Source organism: Temnothorax americanus, unplaced genomic scaffold (assembly GCF_048541705.1).
Source record: "Temnothorax americanus isolate GAGA-0224 unplaced genomic scaffold, ASM4854170v1 Scaffold30, whole genome shotgun sequence".
Lineage (NCBI taxonomy): Eukaryota > Metazoa > Arthropoda > Insecta > Hymenoptera > Formicidae > Temnothorax > Temnothorax americanus.
In genome coordinates, this window is record NW_027509443.1 from 2183603 (window position 1) to 2190727 (window position 7125).

Sequence of the window (7125 nt, forward strand, 5' to 3'; positions counted from 1 at the left end):
GTCGGCTGAAAAGCGCAAGATGAGCTACCGCGATGTCTCAAGAATCTAATGGCATTACTCCGTTCGACGGACAAAAAACCGGATGTTCTTTCTCGAAACCATTATTATGAAATTTCTAAATATTCAATTTTGTTAGTGCTTATTAAATTACATCTGTTTATGAATACGTATATTCATTTAATATTATAAGAGAAACTCTCTCTCTATTGCCCAATATTAATTTGCTCATAAATTACTGATGTGAAACCTGCACACTTTATATACATTTAATCCAGCAGTTTAGCGGCACACACACACACACACACACACACACACACACACAGGTTATTTATAAATTAAATAAATTAAAATTTTCAAAATACTCAAATCAGTCGGGAGAAATATGGATAAAATCTATAATCATAATGAACGGTTACTATATATAGGAATCCCGAAGCGACGAAAAGTACGATTGATGAAAAAGGTAAACAGGTCATATTTGTTATAATTGATAATTATATAATTAAAAATAAATGGTGAGTTAATTAATTGACGTATTGATTGCAAACTAAATAAATTGTATTCCAATAAATTAAAAAAAACGTAATTAACAGTATTATATATAGAAATCTAATATCACAAAAATAAATTTGGCATTCTTTCAGGATGGTTGCATGAGTGATATCGGTTTATTTGACAGAATTCTCTTGTTCCTCTTTAGTAGCTTTTGAGACGTCAGACAAAACAGAAGCCTCGCACCATCCGTAAAAGCATCTTGAGATCCAAACACAACACTGTCGTTATAAGAAATATACATATATTTATAAATAACCGTTAGACTATAAACTAAAGTTTCAAAATAACCTGTACGTTTTCTCAATATCTGGTTCGTGTTTGTTATGTGTAACGACCGATGTTTCTGGAATATTTGCGCCATTGGATGTCTCACTGGTCTCACTATGGAAACCCTTCAGTGCACGAAGCGCACGTAGTGTATTACGAATACTAGATCGTCCTGAAAGGCACGCGTATAATAATCATCGAGATTATATGAAAGATTATACGAATACGAGATTATATGAAAATTTTCACCGTATTTGCGATAACTTGTACTCGTTAAACACGCATACGTATACGTGTAAACATGTACAAATAAAATAACAGCCGTGCATATTGACACTCTCTCTCCATATCGACTATATTTTACTCTCGTGTAGAATGATGATTTTTAATCGAGCGAATACTTATACGTTTACTGAAATTCTCGGCGTATAAACGAATGATTAATCGTGTAAATTCTTCGGCAAATTCTGCCATGGCCATATTCCGATTCGGCTTTAACTCTTTTTTGGTTTCTTGCGACATTTTTAGATGATGTATTCAAGCGAACCAATATCGAATGACTGCTCGCTCGAGCGCCTTTGTACAACGACCTCGTGATATTTATTATTCACCATAGCAGACAATGCCGTATTGACAATTCTCTTGCCCCGTTCAACGCGTTTCCGAAGGAGAAAGTTATTATAGATATTTTAGAAAAGAAATGAACAATTTTTAATATCTGGCTACAGTAAAACTTCTCAAAAGCCGTCCCTCACGTGTCTGTCGCCTTTCAATTTTCAATAGTTTTCCTTCCATGTGTAACCTAGCCTCAGTTTTTAGTAATTAAACACCCATCAAGCAATATTATTTTATTTAATTATATATAGCATAATATTTCGTTACAGTTTTTACAGTAGAAGAATAGACTCGATACAGTTCTGCTTCACACATTCACAGGTCGATCTTTTATCATATGTATCTAATGATTCATTATTGCATATAACGCTTATTGTTATTTAATTAGTAAGTTAATAGAAGATATGCAAGAAACACACATAAGGAAATACGGGAGTAAAAAATCTCATTCATTCGGAATACCCGTTTAGTTTCGCTTCAGAGAGAGGAACTTTAACTCGCGGATGACGTGCACTGCTTTTAGGGAAGAAGCTGCACTGGTTCCCGCAGCGAGAGAATCGAAGTGGAGAACAAAGCGGCGCGAAAACGGCGTCCGGTCTCGTCACGGCGAGAAGCCGTTGGCCCGCGAAACTCGTTTCGATTTAATTTATGCATTATCGCGGCCCGAACGTGCGCCCCACCTCGATCTTCGAAGGCCCCCTTTGTGCAGTTATTAATGCGCCCGGGCCACTTCATTTTCACCCTATGGCACGCCGGTGCACGGCGTTAGGACGACTGCATATCGCGTCGTCGTCGTCCTACCTGCCGTCCTTCCGGACCCGGACCGAATTCGTTCCCGCGTATGCAAATCCGATGCGAGAGCGTCGCTACGACGCGGACGGGAGAAAGAGAGAGGCGGCCGCGCGGGGTGGAAACCGAGCGAGGAAAGAGAGAGAGAGAGAGAGAAATTCTTTCAGTATACATCTGCCGGGGCGCGCGAACAATCGTCGGAAAAATAATAACTGTTTTTACAGCAGAGAGAATACATTGCCGGGCATCGGAACCGGCTCCTCGCTTTAAGGTCGATCGGCAAGTTTCGAGTACCTCGGCGAGCGCTCTTGACGAAGGCCCGAGAGTTCGTTAATCTTTTATGATTCAACGCTAAGATGGACTGGCTTCGCGCACAATCGTCGCTGGAAATTTTTTTATTGTTTCTTTAAGCAAGCCGAGCGGTCAGTAATATAATATGCGAATTATTTGTCAATGCTATGGCAAAATCGCAATTCTGTTTTTTAAATTATATAAATATGTATAGAAATGTTCCTTTATGTTAATATGTTATTATTATACTCTTGAAACGGATTATATATTTTATAGACTATATAAACTAGAAAGAGGAAAAATAATAACAAATGTGTACAAATAAATACACATCGTATATATAAATTTCATGTATGTGTGCATTTTTTTAATGACTGTATAAAATGGGGTGGTAAAGAAAATTTATATAGCTGCAATCATATATTTATGCGTTTTGCAATTAGATAGAAGGGGATGAAAAGCCATTTATCCCTAACGTTTTTCACGGAAAATATACGAAAGCAATCAGCCGGGCATAATACTAAATTCTAATTTATTCCGGCAATTTGATCGTCGCCGCCACATATTGGCATGGAAATTCATTTTATCGCGTTTATAAATCTCTTTTAGAAGCTTAACGCGGCGTAATCGAGAACGTGAGATATTTTCTAATGTGAACATTAAACTTCTCTTACGTAAGCTTTGAGAATAATGAGAATCACTGCATGCGGCAAGCTAGATATCTGTTTTACCCCCTTATAGTCGATAATAGGGAGGACTGTAAAAAGATAAGGGTTGCTGTAGATTGCAATCCACAACGGAATGAGGTGCGTACCCTCTATCAGGAAACGTTTGAAACCTGTTCATCTTTTGTAGTCGGTAATGTTTATAAGTGAAGAATATATAGGGTGTAACGTAAATACTGAATACTGTTTAGAAAACATCCCTGTTACTTTTCTGAAATAACATATCTCATTAAGGTAATTATAATTTAAGAAAAATGCAAATGTTAATTAAATAATTGAAAACTTTAAAAATTAAAAATTAAATTTTTAAATTGAATAAAAATTAAATGTGTGGAAAATAAAAAATATATCTTTTATTATTTTTTAGAAACTATAAAGCTCTAATTGTTTAAATAAATTTTTAATTTATATCTAATTTACTTTGTAAAATTTTTTTGTTTTAGGAGTCAATTTAATTTAATTTAATTTAATTTTAGTTTTTAATTTAATTTAAGTATAATTTGTGAAAACAGTTATGAAACTATTAAAAAAAAAAAATCAATTTTCCATCACATTGGATATAATATATGTGATGTTTGTAAAGTGCAGAGAAAAAAATGCAAAAAATTAGATATATGTTAAATAATTATTTTATAATTTTATGCTGATTGCATAGTTACTATACTATAATACAATGAATTATCAACAATTAACATCAAAAATTAAAATAATTTAATACAAACCAGTAAAGAATTTACTTCAAGAATATTTTTTTACACGACATGCTCGAGGGCGTAAGTCTTTCAGGCAGGACGCTAATTACGAGTCCTCGTTTTCTTGTTCGATTGAAACATAAGTCCCAGATTACCTTACACGTTAATTACGCAGTAATTAACTCTCGTCGTCATCTCCTCTCGGCGCCATCGGATGCGAGACTAAGTAGTGAGAATAAGGTTGATGGATCGTGATTTGGCTTTCTTAAAGCCGAATCTTCCGTAAAGCCCGGATCGCCGCCATCGACGTGGAATAAAAGGTGACGATGGCGTTTATCGACCCTCCTACATCCAACCCCGCGGCCCCCAAAAAAAGACGCAACAAAATACGACGTTGCTGGGTTTCAACTCGGCGCCATTAAAACTTCATTTCATGCTCGTTACTCGCCCGTACTTTTAACGACCCCGATAAACGGGCCATGTCAGATTCTGATGCGCAGCAATTTCGACAAATTCGTCAACGTAATTGGGATTATAAATTCTTTCACAAATTCAAAGTGTTTATTTTCGAGTTATTGTAAGTGATTGACAAAGAGCGTTCCAAGAACGAAGTTTTCGAAGTGCAAAAGATCTTAGGAGGTCACTTAAGCTTAAGATTTTTTTTTTTTTAAGATTTTAAGTCAAAACTTACAACTCTCTCCTATATTTTTTATCATCAAATCTTTTTGTTAAGACAAAATTAATTTTATGTTTAGAGAATTTATCATGATAATCGGAAAAATAAAATTATATCATTAAGGACTGATTGTTCCAACCTGTTGTAAACTAACTAATAGTTAAATTATTTATATGTCTTTGTTTTTCCTTTAAATTAGGCAAAGCTAGACATATTATTTAACTATTAGTTAGCTTACCAACAGGAATAACCAGCTTTAAAGTAGACAATATTTTATTCTTTATTTTTTTAATTTTGAGTGAATATTATTTTAATAGACTTTTAAAAAATTTATTGCTTTATTGTAATATTCTACATACATACTAATTTATTACAAAAACAATAATCTCTATAAGAATTTCCATAAGATCTAACTCTTTATATGTATTAATATATTCAATTAATTATTAGAAAAATATTAATTATTTTATCTTTTTAATTATAACACTAAAAACTTACTGATGATGAGAAGCGATAATTATATAAAACATTCCAAAAAGCAAAATTCAAAGTGCCATTACAGACGGCTAAGGTGTCAAATTAAATGTCATCGGCGATTTATAGTTTCAAATACTTGCGGTATCACAAACGTGCCAACTGAAACAGGTAACAGAAAGCGTTTTCAGCAACAGGTATTGATACCCTATTATTCTCGCTCCATCGATTCGATTGGACCTGACTCTCACGCGTGGCAGGTACGTGGCACGCGCTCAGGTAAAAATAACTGCATGCAGGTAGACATCGATTACCGATGCACTGATGCTCGTGCCACACTCGAAACGTCAACAGTCAGTAACCTTAGACACCATTTCTTAAGCCTTAACATTCGAAGGTTCAAAAGGTTTATTTGTCATGGGATCTCATATTCGTCATACAAAGAAAACAAATCTCTTCAGACAGTAATAAATAATTTTTATGCTAATAGTATTTAAAACCTAAAATGGCATAAATTTAATATATAATGATAAAATATATAATATATAAATATTAATTAAGTATAAAAATTATAAAATATAATGATGACTTTGAATTATTTATCTTAGATATCTTAGAATTGCATTTAATTATTAATTACTTGCGAATTGGAAAAACTGGCAGGCATAAAGCTAGTTATATTTAATACGGGAATTAGGGCAATGCAAAAGACACGATAGACGCCATTGCACGAAAAGGAAATACGAATTGTGTTGGCCGAGGGACCACCCTCTAAACTCCACCCCTACCGCCCTTATTTAATGTACGACGCTAGGTAGTACATACCCTATTACTTGAAGATCAACAAAGATTTATGAATAATTTAATTTAGTAATAATATGTAGCGGCAGTATTACATATTTAATGACTTTTATCTATTATTTAATAAAATAAGTGATAGTGAAATTTTTCTTAACGCAAGTTTGATAAAAAGCACTACATTACAAATGAATGCAATACAGTACGGTATAAATATTACAACATAAGCAATAAAGTGTAATGAAAATAATAACAATCTTAGAGTAATTGAAAGAGGCATTTAAAACTTTGTCAATTGACTTTCATAAAAATAGAATTGTGGATAACACAAATATGAAGAATTTTATCAGATAAAATGTATTATTCAACACAAGAAAATAATAATTTATATAAGAAATACTCAATTCTGTACTTGAATAAAGACATATGTATGTACATTGTGTTACTTTAGGTTACATTTTGTGTCATTTTAAGTTTTAAATACTGATAATATAAAAATTAATTATTACTGTTTAAAGAGATTCAGTTTTTTTCTAAGAATTACTCAAATTTAAATATTTATTAGTATAATTACATTTTGACAATAAGCAATACAATTTCACTTTACTATATATTTATGAATAATAGATAGATAAAAAAACACGATTTTTTGTCTTATGCGTATTTGCATTCTGCTTGTAATGAAATATATTTATCACTCAAATATAATAAGAATGTCATCTTATTCTTTCTCATTCAGAATTGTGATAGCTCACGGTACCTAGTTTGCTATGCAAATGAGGTAAATAAGAAGAGCTTTTCCTTCAATAAAACAAATAAAAGATTGCAATGTGCGCATATTGAAAGCGTACTCTATATAAGAAGGAGAAGCGGAGGTGAGATCGCGTTTCCGGACGCGCGCGCTAATTAACGATAATGCACTTCTTCGGCAAATTTCATCGAGAAGCGTGGATCTGCGTCCCCCTTCTGCACCTCTCTGATCATCGCGGTATCGGTTCGCGCAGCCACGGGTCTTCCAATTAAAAGCATTTCGAAATTTTCCGAGGCGGTCGCCCACCGTCCTTCGTAGCGCGCCGTTCCTATCGCCGGAGAAATCGCTCGGGCGCAATAAGTCAAATCTTGTTTGCGAGTCGGTGCCTTTATATAGTTAGGACGACTGACCGGGTCTGCTGCGTCGAGGGCTCGACGCGAGGAGACGGACTCGTCGGCAGGAAGAAGAGAGGGTGAACCGAACGAAACGAGT

At 34.2% G+C, this 7125-nt stretch overlaps 1 long non-coding RNA gene across 1 annotated transcript; it reads right to left on the reverse strand.

The window, feature by feature from the left end:
* Window positions 1-314: 314 nt before the first annotated feature.
* LOC143900832 (uncharacterized) lies at window positions 315-1266 on the reverse strand. Its single transcript, XR_013257885.1, has 3 exons — window positions 1230-1266; window positions 850-994; window positions 315-773 (listed from the first exon to the last, which is right to left on the reverse strand). It is a non-coding gene; the product is annotated as an uncharacterized LOC143900832 (long non-coding RNA).
* Window positions 1267-7125: the final 5859 nt, after the last annotated feature.